The sequence below is a fragment of the Prionailurus viverrinus genome, chromosome C2, assembly GCF_022837055.1.
Source record: "Prionailurus viverrinus isolate Anna chromosome C2, UM_Priviv_1.0, whole genome shotgun sequence".
NCBI classification, from domain to species: Eukaryota; Metazoa; Chordata; class Mammalia; order Carnivora; family Felidae; genus Prionailurus; species Prionailurus viverrinus.
Window position 1 is genome coordinate 152,801,544 of NC_062569.1, and position 15,540 is coordinate 152,817,083.

General features: G+C 49.5%; 1 protein-coding gene and 1 long non-coding RNA gene across 6 annotated transcripts in view; one reads left to right on the forward strand and one right to left on the reverse strand.

Annotated features, from left to right (window-relative positions):
• The window catches only part of ERG (ETS transcription factor ERG), a 250,015-nt gene that overhangs the window by 76,988 nt on the left and 157,487 nt on the right, over positions 1-15,540 (reverse strand). Inside the window, exon 1 of one of the 5 annotated variants that reach the window (XM_047875271.1) lies at positions 352-357. The exons of the other annotated variants lie outside the window; for them this stretch is intronic. The gene's annotated coding sequence lies outside the window, so the exon portion shown is untranslated. Of the gene's footprint in view, positions 1-351; positions 358-15,540 lie in introns of those variants that run through there. 5 annotated transcript variants of the gene reach the window in all.
• LOC125175017 (uncharacterized) lies at positions 4,476-7,534 on the forward strand. The gene is made up of 3 exons (XR_007155635.1): positions 4,476-4,586; positions 5,212-5,307; positions 7,269-7,534. It is a non-coding gene; the product is annotated as an uncharacterized LOC125175017 (long non-coding RNA).

The following is a 15,540-nucleotide window of genomic DNA, read 5'->3' on the forward strand; positions in this document are numbered from 1 at the left end:
CAGGTAAACAATGGCTTCTTAGCATCTTCAATCATTTTTTTAGTATTTATTTATTTTTGCGAGAAGAGAGACAGAGCACGAGTGGGGGAGGGGCAGAGAGAGAGAGGGAGACACAGAATCCAAGGTTGAGCTGTCAGCACAGAGCCCCACGTGGGGTTCGAACTCACAAACCGCAAGATCATGACCTCAGCTGAAGTCAGACGCGTAACTGACTGAGCCACCCAGGCACCCCTTCGATCATTTTTAATAGTATAAAGAAGTCCTGAAGCCAAAAGTTTGGGGACCTCTGTTGCAGGGATTTAAATGGGTGGGGACACAGTCTATCTTCTCTGAAGTAACCCACAGTCCTACGGCAATAATGCACTTTACAAAGAACACATTTTTCGTAGCTAAAGGCTACAAAACATGAAGCCTGTTGGCCATTCCCATTAGTTGACAACAAGGCGTTCTCATTAAAAAAAAAAAAAAAGGCCAATCTTGAGCCTCCCAAGATAGCACTTAGCGATGTGTTAAATTTGGAAGTTAACGCACTTAACAAAAACCAAGAGTCTGGGGGTTAGCATTTTCATGCATCTCGGCTGCTGAGTGCTGGTCCCCAGACTCTCCCACACCGGGCAGAATCTACTAAAGACGCAGACCGCCCATCTCCTGCTAGCTACAAACTACCTAGCAACATCTGTTTGCAGCTGAGACTTCTGGAAGGCACTGTGTCTTTTGGCAAAATGGGAGGAGGTCTGTTGAAGGACCACAGACCAGCAGGAAATGAGCAGAGGCTATATAGACCACCTACCCGCTGCCAAGCTGGCTGTGGTTCTGGAGCAGAGCCAGCTTGACAGAGTGGTCCCTGGGGCCGTGGGCCGCAGAAGCCAAGCACAGATGCTCTGCCCGTCTCCCAGCGTGTCCGTCTTGGTTCACCTGGCGCCTCTCCGGACTGGGAAGCGGCCCTCTCCAATGAATGCTAAGGACCACTCTTTTTTTTTTTTTTTTTTTCATGACCAGGATATTTTAAGTTTTAAGCTCATCTCTTCAACACCTGGACATTGGAAGATGCTTCCTGTTTATTTCCTCGCTGAACACTGCACGTGAATAATTTTAAAACAGATTCTTGGGGTGCCTGGGTAGCTGCATCGGTTAAGCATCTGACTCTTGGTTTTGGCTTAGGTCATGGTCTCATGGTGCATGAGATCAAGCCCCCCCCGTGGGGCTGTGGGCTCACGGCACAGAGCCTGCTTCGGATTCTCTGTCTCCCTCGCTCTCTTCCCCTCCCCCCACGTTCTGTCTCTCTAAATAAATACATAAACAAATGCTCAAAAAAATAAAACGGATTCTCAAAAGGCATGCATTCAATTCAAATAACCAGTAGTTGGACACCCACAACGTGCAAAGCAACCACAGTAGGCGCTGGGGGTGGTGACAGGAAGCTGGACTGTCCTCAAAGTCCTTATTCTCAACAGACTGTAATTACTTTAACAGAGGGACAAAATACCCGAAGAGAAACAAAGAAGAGATTCTCCAAGACAGGGGGAGTGGAGGCTCCTTGAGAGCAAGGATTTGTTTCCCTCTTTCAAAGATGTTTCTCCGGCGCCTGGGAAAGTGCCCACACACGGCGCACGCATGGTGATTATTTGTTGTGTGCATTCATAGTATGTGGGTGCTGAGGGTGATGCCAAGTTTTCTGACTGCCTGGACGGCGGAGGGAGGGGGGAAGAAGGAAGGAATTGGTGTTCATTGACCTTGAAGAATGGAGGGAACTAGACATGTGGACCTGGCGAGGAACATTTTCAGGTGGAACACCCATGAGGAGAAGGCACAGAAGCAGGACCATCCTCTCTAAGGCGGGGAGGACCCAGGATGATGAGGGGTGGGCACGCTGTGGAAGCTCAGATGGGATCCATAGACTGGCCCTCGTTTCTGAAGGCCGTGGATGCCCCATCCAGAGTCTGTCTTTCATTCTGTACAAAACGTGGGCATCTTATTTGTGTATCTGTATGTTCTCCATCCTGGCCACCGTTGTCTCACATCCTTTCCATCCACGGTATTAGTCATCTCCTCTAGTGTAGGATTATATCCCTCCTATTTAGATGAGGCACACGCTTGACTGTGATTTAGATTAATTTTAAAATGTAATTAGTTCATTTTACATTAGCAGGAGTGCTTTAATTTCCTACATCCTGTACCTAAGATGGCCTCTCACGGGCCCACGGTTCTGCAAGACCCAGTGCCCAACGGGAGGGGCTGTGCGTTGAAGCAAAAATAAAAGCAATTTAAAGAAAGCACGTTTGGAAAATCCCATCTAAGGATGGGCAATTCTCCCGTGTGGTAAAACAGCACCGACAACCAAAACAGGCACGGTGTCCACGGAGCATCAGCTCTTACATACCTGGGCCACGACTTGCGTTAACCAACTTTAGCAACAGTTACTTTCATTGGTTTGGGACTATGGTCCCTTTGGATGTGGGACAACTTACGACACATGATGAGATCATGTGTCAACTGAAAAGCGGGGCCGCTTTACAGTAATAATAATCCAACTGCGTCACCCCACTGCCCTCAAACGAAGTCCAACTTGCCAAGGTATCCTGGCCCCTAGAAACCCTAAGTCCTGCACAGTAGGGTCTTGAGCTTGTTATTCTTGCTGACTACTCTTGCATTCACTTGTTAGGGACCTGAGCAAGAACAGTAACTTCCGGGGCGCCTGGGTGGCGCAGTCGGTTAAGCGTCCGACTTCAGCCAGGTCACGATCTCGCGGTCCGTGAGTTCCAGCCCCGCGTCGGGCTCTGGGCTGATGGCTCGGAGCCTGGAGCCTGTTTCCGATTCTGTGTCTCCCTCTCTCTCTGCCCCTCCCCCGTTCATGCTCTGTCTCTCTCTGTCCCAAAAATAAATAAACGTTGAAAAAAAAAAATTTAAAAAAAAAAAAAAAGAATAGTAACTTCCAAGCAGTCGGAAGAGGCAGGATAACTTGGCCAGGGATGGCCGACATCACTCGACTGTCATGGAAAATCCTCTTTTTCTACTAATTCAAGAAACATGTGGATGTGCTGTGGAGACTCCACATCCAATCTTAGGATTCAAGTCCCTGAGTGAAGGACCCTGCTCTTTATCGGGATGAGGTCCCGCCTTGTATTTCGGAGGGAGATCCAATATACCACAAAGGCCATAAGCAAGAGCACATCAATGTCAATGCTGCCACCGAACGCTCCCGAGGAAGTGTGTACGTTCAGAAGCACTGGAGGGAATGAGCTCGGGTCTTGCCCTGTTGCCGCAAACCGTCTCCTTCCTCCTACCTCGCCCCGGGATTCTTCACTTTCCCGAAAAGGAGTCAGACACCAAAATGTGAGATCAGAACCACACATTTTCAAGAAACAAGGGCATTACGCCAGCAAGCTAGGTGCAGCGGAGGCACGTATGTTCGTGGGGATTGAGGAGGAGAAGAGGGAGGTCAGGAGGTAAGTCCGCGGGGAACCGACAGACACAGAGCGAAGGGTCTTGGAATTGCCAAGGCGTTCACGACAAATCGCCCATTTCAAAGGACTTGGATCTGAGGCCAGAGAAAGAGCTGCTAATTTGCATCTTGACGATGGGGCTTCCAAGAATTAGTACTTCCTTCTCAACACCCAAAAACAGAAAAGCAATACAGACGCCAGTCACACAGTCAGTTGGTTAATTCCGAGTAAAGTCTGCATACCAACACAACATGCACGCATTCCCGGCATCGGACGCAGAAGTGAGCCGAAGTAAAATACGCAAGCGCACTGGCAGTGTGTCGGTGCGGGTATGTCACCCGCATCCACGGGCTCCATGCACACCTGACCCGGGGTCGTCCATGCTGTGGCCTGTTACCCACTCTAGGAGTTACTCAAGCCTTTGTGTTTCTCCCACCAGCTTCCTGCCTTCTTAAAACATCCACTGGCCATCAGCCAATGATCTGTAAAGGGGGGGAAAGGTGAAACTCCACTCGATCCCCTCCCCGTTGTGACTTATCAGTGCTTCCAGCAAGAGGCCTGGGGCGGAGAGCCGGGGAAGGGAGATTTGTGGTTTAGGCAGATCTGTCCCTTCCTCATTACCTAGAAGGCCAATCAATCCTTCTTATCTCCTGACTGGAACGGCCTGCCTGACTTACTCTCTCCCGCTGGGCTGCCCAAGGGCTTGTCAAGCTTGCCATGGGGAAAATGTGTGCTTCCCAAGATATGGAGGGGGAAACCGGAGTTAACATGGAATGGATACTGTGAACTTAATTGTTCTCTAATAACAAAAAGTAAACTTGAGAAAAACAAAGATGGTCCAAATTTCTTTAGCTCCACCTTCCGTTCCTAACGATCTTTTCCTTGACAAGGATCACGGATCTTTTCCTGACTTTGGAGGCCTGGCTGCCCCAGTCAGTACACTGTGATGCGGGGGGGGGGTCGGGGGGGGGGGGAATGTCGTAATAGAGGCAAGAATGAAACATTCTGAATTCCCCTCTGGCAACTGCCGCCCAAGGGGAGTCTTGGGGGACTCTAGTTCACCTGACACCCCATCCGGCCACCCCAAATAAACCTGCTATCTCAGCCAAAGCAGTGTGCTCACTATTGAAGTGTGACCAGAAGGTAAGGCTTCCAGCCAGAATGCAAACCCAAGACCCCAGTGGAACTGAAGGTACGAGTGGGGGTCCCCCTGCCAGTTGCCACTGTAGATGCATTTCTTTCTTAATATTTACTTATTTTTGAGAGAGAGAGAGAGAGAGAGAGAGAGAGAGAGAGGCGAGGGGCGAGGGGCAGAGAGAGACGGGCTCCTAGAATCCGAAGCAGGCTCCAGGCTCTGAGCTGTCAGCACAGAGCCCGATGTGGGGCTCAAACCCACGGACCACAAGATCATGACCTGAGCCAAAGTCAGACGTTTAACTAACTGAACCACCCAGATGCCCCTATAGACACATTTCTAAGAAGAATGGTTTCAGGCACAGAACCCAAGAAACTTGGGACAAAGTTCAACCTCATCTTCAGACTCTGGTCATACTTGCTTTTAATATTATATCTATCCATCTATGAACTCATTAAATCACTTACCAAACATTTATTGACTTGTTACTCTGTGCCATGCACCATGACACAATTTCAGTACCTCTTGCAAGAAGACCTGAAGGTTCTCTCCACCTGCTATTTGTATGTCATTGTCATCAAAACAGAAAGAAAAACAAAAATAATTCCCATCTCTCTGAATGTCATTTCATAGAAATTCAGCCTCCAATGCTCACAAACGTCATCTACAGGAACCCGGCTCTGAAGCTTCAAGAAGATCCAGTTTTTTCAGGAAAATCACCGAGTACATGTGGGTATAATTATGTGCATTCTGTTTTCCCCTAGAAACACTGTATTCATTGCTTTGGGCGCTTTGGGTGCTTTGGGCGCTTTGGGCTTTGATTTTCTTTCTTCCCCTTTAGAAAGTATCATGAAAATTTTCCTTTTCTTTTAGGCAATATTAATTCGTAAGAAATGCACTTGATGATAGAGTAAGAGACTTTTCGTATTTATTTTTAAACAAACTGAGGAGTAGAAAACTACATTTACAGGCAGCCTGTGACCATGTCTTGCTTTTGCTTAAGAAAGGAAGTGAATTTACGGGCTTATTGTCAATGTTAATGAGGCAAAGTTGGAATAGGAATTATAACCCCTCGTACACACCCCTGTTGTGTGGCTCACAGAGAATGTTTACACACCCTATCTCATTTAGATCTAGTATAATCTTTATACACTATAAGAATTAATACCTGCTGTAGCTGTTACAACGATGTCCCTAGAAATTTGTCTAAGTTTATTAGTTGTGTTCCCTACAGATGTTTGCAATTTATGTACAACTTCGTCGCACACCCATGGTTTACCTGTTTCAGGCCATTAAACCGTAAGCTCCTGGAAGGCAGGGATGTATCTGATTCATTTCTATGTCCTTAGGGCTGAACCTCACGGTCATTAAATGAACCCAGCCCTCCTTGGTGACTTACTCTCTCTGTAGCTCTGTGTTGTTGTCTGTGAGATGAGGATAGCGGTTGCATCTATCTGTCTCACCCGTTTTGATGCGTGAAACAATACGATGTCTGGCACAAAGTAAGTACCTCCAAGTGTCCGCCATTATTATGGCTGCTCGTCTTGTCATTTATACTAAATTGAATCAAAGTTCACGAAAGTAAGCTGACTTATACGAGGGAAGGTGACAGATAACTGGCAGAAAGAAAGGAGTATCAGTGATTCTGTGCCCTGGTCTGCAGCTTTAGCTAATCTACTAAGCAACGTTATAGGATTTTTTTTCCAAAATCATTTCCATTAATATCGTAGAAAAAATCATTTACTTGGAAGGGTTACCTGTATTTCTTTTCCTGCCATGACTCCCTTTACCTTACCAAGTCTGTGTTGGACATTTACACACTGGAGAGACAAGTAAAGTGGTGTCTGTTTTCCTCAACCTTTACATTTTATAATTGCATCTGTCAAACTGCTTCATAAGCCAAACCTTGTGCCAGGAACCAAACGAACATGCGCCAGCTCTCGGAATATAAAGAGGAAAATTAAAAGTACCATTAACGTTGGTACCTTTACATTCTCTTTATTTCTGAGAGTCTTAAAATTGCCACACGTGGTTGAGCACAGGGTTGGCTGAGCCCACGTCAAGTGCTAACAAGAGGCCAACAGGGAAGACGGGAGGGGCTGGGTTTCCAGGGAGGATCTGTCAGGAGCCTGTCAGGTCTGAGATGTTTTTCAGACATCGAAAAATCTGAAAGTGGTTCCCTTTCCTAGCCCAACCCTTATTTTCCACAACAGGTTTACTTAATACGACTTCTTCCAAGCGTCATCAGAAAAAGAATTGCTCTTCGTCATTAACAAATAGACCATAAGAGACCCTTAAATACAGAGAAGAAACTGAGGGCTGCTGGAGAGGAGGTGGGCAGGGGGATGGGCATTAAGGAGGGTACTTTTCAGGATGTGCACTGGGTGTCACATGTAAGCGATGAGTCACCGGGTTCTACTCCTGAAGCCAAGACTCACTGTATGTTAACTAACTCGAATTTCAATAAAAAACAAAGAAAGAGAAAACAAAACCCAATAGACGGGGCTTTGAATCATCTTATCATTTCACAACGAGTTCTCAGACTTTTGATCTTAATGTTCAATTCAGGAAAGACACGGATTCAATAGAATGAAGCAAGGATGCTAGACTCATTTTTTTTTCACTTGCAGAAAGCTAATTATAGTTTAGCCACCGAGTAATTTCATTATCTGCTTGGGATCTTTAATTAGGCTTGACGTTCACTAGGAAGTGTGGCAGACGTCCTCGGAGAAGCAGAGATGGGATAGAACATAAATGTTCAGCGTAATTGAATATGTTCAGAAGGACGAGACATCGGTCTTGTTAATTATTCCAGCCATTCGTCATTCTCCCATGGGCTCCGCGGCCACGGTCACCCTCAGCAGGAACTGGTGGAATTCGGAGAAGACGGTCTTCCTCGATTACGTGGAACTATGTTGTGTGTGTAAGGCGTCGCCGCCTCCGTCCGCTGATTGCCAGAGCCCCTTCCCCCACGATCGTGAGAACGCAAATGCCCACAGGTACCCAGACACCCTCCTGTGGGGGAGGCGAGAGGCAGCCGCCCCTGAGAACCACGACATACTCGTTGCTCGGCCAGCTTTCTTGTCTTGTCTTATTTTAATGTTTAAACCAAGCGATGGAACTACGTACGTGATTTCATCACCGAACTCCATAATCTAACTTTTAGTTTTCATACCAATTAACATATATATTTTTTAAATCTCATGTTTACATATCGCTCTCGGGCATCCACCGCGGCGAACTAAGCTATGAGGAACATAGAAACCAGACAGCTGGTGTAGCGTGGTGGCCACGGTACAGAGAGAGCCAGCATCCTTCCGCGGGCTTGCCACCGCTCTGAGTCACCTTGACCTTCCCACGCTCACAGTCTGGTGGATGAGCACCTTCGTCGCGTATGGGATGGTGTGTATGGGTGAAGTGATGACTGTTCCACGCTACCTTAAGTGCCCATCTACTATATCACGTGCTGGCACCCTGTGAGACGGATGTCACATTAGCCACGAGGCAAAGTCATTTACCGGATCGTGAGTGCAGCGCTTTACCGTTTCACGAACACCTTTCGATTATCATCTCAAGTGATCCTTTTCACCCTTCCGGAGAGACACAGAATAGGTTTTCTGATATCCGCTTTATTTTTTTTTAATTTTTTTTAATGTTTGTTTATTTTTGAGACAGAAAGACAGAGCATGAATGGGGGAGGGGCAGAGAGAGAGGGAGACACAGAATCGGAAGCAGGCTCCAGGCTCTGAGCCATCAGCCCAGAGCCTGATGCGGGGCTCGAACTCACGAACTGCGAGATCGTGACCTGAGCTGAAGTCGGACGCTCAACCGACTGAGCCACCCAGGCGCCTCTCTGATATCCGCTTTATAAAGACACAGGTGGTGCTCCCAGCGCCTGACTCTGAGTCTGTTGTCTGTAACTGCCAACGCTCTGACCTCCCAGAGAGACGCGTCATGTTCACGGCGAGTGGGGTGACGCTCCCGCGTGAGGGGTTCACGTCTGCTACCCCCACTGAGCTAAGCACAGCGTGCGGGCCACCCCCTCCCCCCCCCCCCCCCAGGGACAGCCCGAGGCCTGGGATGGAGGAGGTGGGGAGCCAGAAGGGAAAGGAAAGAGAGAGAACCTTCGGAAAAAGACATTCGTCGATTGCAACGGCGGGGCGGGGCAAGAAATCACACCCGCTCCTGCAGCTTCTTTTCCTGATGAAAGAGAAAGGAGGAGGAAATGGCCAGACATTGGCCAACTCTGAGCTCAGACCTGCAAGGCCGAGTGTGTCGGCCACGTCCCCGCGTCACCTTGCTCACCTCTCCCATTCTCCCATTTCCAGGAGCCCTGCAGGGCCCGGAAGGAAACGAGGTTTGCGGCCCCATCTCCGCACTTGAACGCAGCTCCTCGGGCCGACCCTCAGCCCCTGCCCTCCGCCCCCCGCCTCCCCGGCCCCGCACACCCAGCATGAGGCAGGCAGCGGCCACCCCAGGGCGGGCTGCCGAGGACCTGCAGACCTGCCCACCTCCTTCTGAGCTGGGGCTTTGCAGCGTGGGGTGTTTTCCGAATGCAGAACGCTCTACAGAAACGTTTTTCAAAATGACATGGAGGACGTGTTCAAAAGAAAAGAAGAGTCAGAGGCCTGTCAAAAGCACGCAGGAACCAACCTGGGAGGCGGAGACATTTCCCAGTGTCGTGGCCACAGCGGGAACCAGCCCCACGACAAAATAAATCACGCGAGTACCGGATTGCAACCCAAAGAACAAAATATTAAAAATTTTTTTTAATGTTTATTTATTTTTGACAGAGAGAGAGAGACAGAGCATGAACGGGGGAGGGGCAGAGAGAGAGGGAGACACAGAACCCGAAGCAAGCTCCCGGCTCTGAGCCGTCGGCACAGAGCCCGACGCGGGGCTCGAACTCACGAACCGCGAGATCACGACCTGAGCCGAAGTGGGACGCTTAACCGACTGAGCCACCCAGGCGCCCCTCAAAGAACAAAATAAATATCCCAATACCTACCCCGCTGTGAACAAATAACGGAATTCAGTAGCCAGACGGGGGGCAAGAGACAACTCTTCTTTACAGAAAAGTCCCAAGAAACAAATGTAGAAGGAATGAGGGAAATAGAAAATCACCACCAGAAGCCCACAGTCCAAACTGCTGTGGGCAAGATGTGCTGACAGGTGCTGAAATTAGCGGACAGCACTTTAAGGAGAAACAGGGTAGTTGAACACCCTCAAAGCGTCGCCTTTAAAATATTTATGGATTACTGTTGCTATGTTAACATACGTCCACAAATCTCCGATACTTCCTCCTCCGGGAAATGGAGCTCAAGTCCACCCCACCCCACCCCCGTAAGTGAGGGCTGCACTTAAACTCAATTCAGTTGACTGACGTGAAAAGGAACAAGGTATGGGAAAAGGGAAAGCAGTAACTTTCTGTTACTGGAACGGAACAGACACCTGTTTCGCCAATGATTCAGGTCAGCCTCACGAGCAAGAAGGCACGTTGTCATCACTTACAACCCGATCTGATCCAAGGAGACGGACACTTCACCCCCGACGTGTTTTCTCCCCAAGTACCTATAACTTACCCTGCCGACCTGTGGCAAACCCCAAACGAGGGATGGTCTCCAAAATGCCTGAGCAGTGTTCTTCACAAGGTCATGAAAGACAAGGAAGACCACGAAACTGTCTCAGAGCAGAGGAAACTCGTGCAAGGTGGTATCCTGTTTCAGAAAAACGACGTCAGTGGAAAACTGGAGGAATCTGGATAAAGCGTGCGGTTTATTCAAAAGGAGGGGGTAGCACTGTTTTCTATAAAGAACGAGTGGTAAATGTCTCTGGCTCTATTGGCTGTGTGGAATCCTTGGAAACTCTAGTGTAAAGGTGGTCAAAGATAACACGTAAGTCAATGGGTGTGGCTATATTCCAATAAAACTTTATATACAAACAACAACAACAACAAAAGGCAGTGAGCTGGATTTGGCCTTTGAGCCAAGCTTCCTGACTCCCGGACAGCAATACTGTACTGCTTTCAATTTCTCAGCTTTGACATGGGTACCCTGGTGAAAGACAGTCACACAAGGGGAAACGAGGTAAAGGGACATCGGAACTCTCTGTGCTATTTTTACGACTCTGGCGTAAATTTAAAATTATTTCCAAAAAAGAAAAGTTGTTGAAGTAGAAATAACGGGGGGGGGGGGGGATCGTGCGCCATTTTTGGATGGTCCTTCTTCCCGCACTGACTATGTTCGAGAATTGGTCGTATGTATGGATCACATCCCACATCGTGGCCAATTGCATGTTTTCTGTGTGTGCTCCGCACAGCATGAGAGACAGCAGGCTCGTCACAGCACGTGAGCACGGGGAGAGATTGCAGGACGCGTGTCCTGAGTATGAGGGAGTCAGCCTCCAAATGGATCCCCAAAGGGAGCTAACAGGAGTGCCTCTGGACAGTGGTGGCCCCCGCTCATAAAAATGGCTGGACCGATCCCGCTGAAACCTACATCACGTGCCCCTTCCAAGAGCCCAGAGCAGCAAAACCGAATGTCCTCCCCATCTCCCACTCCAAGATGACCACTGCTGTGCCACAGCCAGCGGGGAGAGTGCCCACTCTCTGCACGCCCATTCTTCTGTAACGGTGGCACAAAAACCGTGCTACAGTCACGGAAGCCTTCCACCAAGCACATTCTTTGCCGAGCGTTGAGTGTATAAAGCAACAGCCTCACGGAGATGTGATATTGCAACTGAGCTTTAGAGAAGGAGCAGAGTTTGGTGGGCACGCGAGCAGAGCAGAAAGCACCCTTCCTACTGGAGACTCCTAATGCGGTGCCGGGGTCGCAGGCAGCAGGTCACAGCGTGTCCCTGGTCTGAGACTCCGATGGCCCCACGTGTGCACCGTCAAACGTGATGTGGAGCTGGGAAAGGTCTTCCCGCAGGCGAGCGGCACACCAAGCTTGGGTTTTGCAAAGATGTCACCATGCCTGGAGGTCGATCCACAGGAGGGAGGTAATGTGCCCCTGAACCAAGAGCATGAGCTGGCCGGATCCGGTGCCGTCCACACCGCACGGCTCCAGAAGCAGGTGCGTGGCCAGAAGTGTGGCCATCTCGCTCTCTGCAAAGGGGCAAGAGAGTGGCGCCTGGCCCGTCTTAGCGGGAAGGACCGAGGTCCTGATCTGGAAGCTTTAACCGCAGCCACTTTGGGGGACATGTCTGAACCCAAAGCCCGCTGCCCCCAGGAAGCTGAGTCTTCTCCCTGCGGGGCGCGCCAGGCTGCTAGGGTTGAGTAGGGACGTGCTAATTACCTCTCAAATGTAAATGTGTGACTCAGATTCCCTACGTCAGGACACAGCACAGGCACTGACTGCACAGACACTCTACTCAACGGAGCCACCGAGAGCAGTTTCCCAAATCTGATTTCCGATCCCTCCAGCCCGGTCTTGCTGTCCACCAACCACCCTCAGTCCAGGCAGACGAGGGCTCAAGGAAATCATCTATCTTCAGCATAAACCCCTTCATTTTCCTTGTTCAGCTTTCCATTGTTCTTTGGGACGCCGGGCCCTTTCTACTTTATATTAACATGATCCTACCATTCAGTTCCCTATGTAAAACGGTTCTGTCTCTTTTTTCTCTTGAAAAATACTTGAAGTAAGATAACATATTTATTGTAGATACCAGTGAGTGGTGAAATAGGAATGATTCAAACTTAATCCTGCCCTGACGTATGGGAAACTGACTCAAACTTGGGAGTGTCAGAAATCAAGAAGCATTTGCAAATACCCAGTAGGAAATATCTTTCACTCTGCGGGCGCAGGGAAAACAGTCCAGGTAGGAGGTCATAAGGGAAGAGGGGGTTTGGGGCCTGCGGCCACTTTGTGACATGGAGTTGTACGTAAATGTATAGAAGAGATGATATTTTGAAAGTTCACTCGAATCCTACCTGTGCTCAGTGGGTGAGATGGGAACCGAATGGGTATAAACGGATAGATGAGACACACAGATAAGCAACACCATAGAAGGAAGTTGGGAAAATGAGCCAAATGGCTTTTTCTGGGATGGCATCAGAGTGGGGTTAGGCTATGGAAGAATGGCTAGAAGTCTACTCATGAGTAAATCCGTATTTAAGGAGCGTTTCCTTCCCATAAGCAGGGAAACGTGGGAGGGCAATTCTCACCGATGTGTGAGTCACCAACGGAGTCACCCCATTGTTGGTGCTGGAATCCACTGACAAAAATGGTCATGCCTGAGAATGTCCTGTCACTTCTCTCAACCCCACTGTCCCCAAAGCGCTCATGATTGTGTATTCCTTAGAAGGATGCCTCTGGGAAGCGGTGACTGTCTCAGGGGAAAGTGGGAAACGGGAAAGTGCGTGTGGATGGAACCCACTGGGCGCCACCTTCCCAGGTGCTCAGACGTCGCGGTGTCTGCACGCGGGCCGAGCATCTTGGGAGGCACCGCCTTCTTCTCACCCCGCTGGGTCCCCAGGTGGGGGCTGTGCTCTGCCCTTGGTGCCACAATCGGTCCGAGGCCCAGGACAGATTCTGCACCAACAACTGCAGCTCTCATCTGGTCTCCCTTCTCCCCCTCAGCTTTTTGCCCTGACAACCATGTGCATATTGCAGGTTTAAAGAGGTCATCAAGCCACGTGATGGCTTGTAGGACAGAGAAAACACCTGCTCTTGCAAGGCCACAGAGAAACCAAGTGATTCCTGCCTGTGTAGAAGGTGGTGACTGTCCCTTCTTTTCCAAACAAAGAAACAGAGTGGAAGGAGGAGGGGTGAGGCGATGGGCAAAATGGATGAAGGGGTTGGGAGGTGCAGGTTCCAGTTATGGAGTAAGTCATGGGGGTGAACAGTACAGCACAGGGAACACGGTCAATGGTAGTGTAATAACACGTATGGGGACATGGGGTGGCTGCCCTTATGGGGGAAGGGAAGGGAAGGGAAGGGAAGGGAAGGGAAGGGAAGGGAGAAAGTGAAATGGAACCTTAGCTCCAACATTTTTATTTGGAGAAAACGTAGTGAGAAGTCTAACTTGGGCGCCTGGGTGGCTCAGTCAGTTGAGCATCTGACTCTTGATTTCGGCTCAGGCCATGATCCCAAGGTTCTGGAATCCAGCCCCGCGTTGGGTTCTCTACTGAGCCTGGAACCTGCTTGGGATTCTCTCTCTCCCTCTCTCTCTGCCCCACCCCCCACTTGCACTTTCTCTCTATCAAATAAATAAATAAAATTCTCTCTCAAAATAAATAAACTTAAAAAAAAAATAAAGAAGTCTCTAACCAACAAAAATGTCTCTAAGCTTAATGATTGTTTGTCCTCGGGGAAATGGATGGTCGACACAAAGGAAACATAAACATGAGGGGATCTTCCTGACCATAACCGCTGATGTGGACAACCTGACCACACATGGCAGGCTCCCTAAGTGCCTGTGTGAACGCATGCATGGAACCTTCTTCTCTGCAAAGAAGGAGCTACTCTTTTTTTTTTTTTTAATTTTTTTTCAACGTTTTTTATTTATTTTTGGGACAGAGAGAGACAGAGCATGAACGGGGGAGGGGCAGAGAGAGAGGGAGACACAGAATCGGAAACAGGCTCCAGGCTCCGAGCCATCAGCCCAGAGCCTGACGTGGGGCTCGAACTCACGGACCGCGAGATCGTGACCTGGCTGAAATCGGACGCTTAACCGACTGCGCCACCCAGGCGCCCCGAAGGAGCTACTCTTGTACCCATTGTAGAGACGGGGAAACTGAGCCTCTGCAAATTGACTAAGTGGCCTAGAGCATATTGCTAGGAAGCCCCAGAATTCTGACCCAGCTACCTGATTCCAAAGGGAGGGTGTAACCACTAAGCGCACTGCACCAAATGGCCTGGGACTGAAATGGCTACAAAGGCATTTGGAAATACAGGGAACCAGAGCGTCCTGGAAACTAGCCCAGTCCCTGAAAAGAGACAACGTATAGGACATGGGATGCAAGAAGAAGGAGAGGCAACCTAGCTAATACACATTTTTCTCCATGCCTTTAACTCTGGGGCCCTGAAAACGACACCCCCTTCCACGGCCAAGCCATTGTCCAGTGTTTTCACACCCAAGCAACTGGCACTGATGAAGTCCTCTTTCAGGTGGAGGTTCTTCTCTCTGCCGCCTCTGAGAAATTAGGCCCCAAGAGGCCTCGACGCCCACCGCCCGTACTCAGCACCTCTGCCCACCGTCCACACGAGCACTGTCACGGTTCTCAGACTCCCAGGCCTGTCGCTGCCTCAGGGCCTTTGCCCTCGCTGTTCCCCTCAGCGCACGGCACTCTTCCACCGGATACGCAACTTTTGTTCTCACGTTTCCTTTCTGTCTTTGCCTGACGGCCTTCTCCGGTCACCTCATCTGAACCGGAGCCCTCGGACCCCCTGCCACCCTGCGCATTTCTGTGTGTCCGTCACACTTCTTACCTCCTGGTGTGGGTCTACCATCACCGTCCCCCTGTGTCCTACTGGTCTGCTATACGCCCATCTCCACTGGATTGAGAGCCCTGCGTGAGCCCATCTGTCCTGCCTCACGTCCCCCCTGCGTTGATGGTCACTGTGGGAGACCAACACGTCATTAGTGAATGAATGAATGAATGAATGAATGAATGAATGGGTTGATTCCCACGTGCCAAATCCCAGAGGGCTACAACGGTATTTCTCACCTGCCAGGCTCCTGGAAGAATTTCGTGAGACAACCCAAAGAAATGAAGCTACCTGTCATCAAAGGAAGAAGAATCTGCCTTCTGTCTTGAGGCAAACATGGGACGATGCGATCTCTAAAATGAAACGGAAGTCTGAAGGGGGCATAGGGATTGAAGGAAGGGAGGGAGGCTCCCTGCGGGTGCCCGCTTGCCACAAAACTTCAGCATGGACGCAGCGAACCAAACTCCCCACTGCTCGGGTGGGGGGCCAGAAGAACGAAGATCTGATCACAGTACAATTTTTTTTTTTTTCT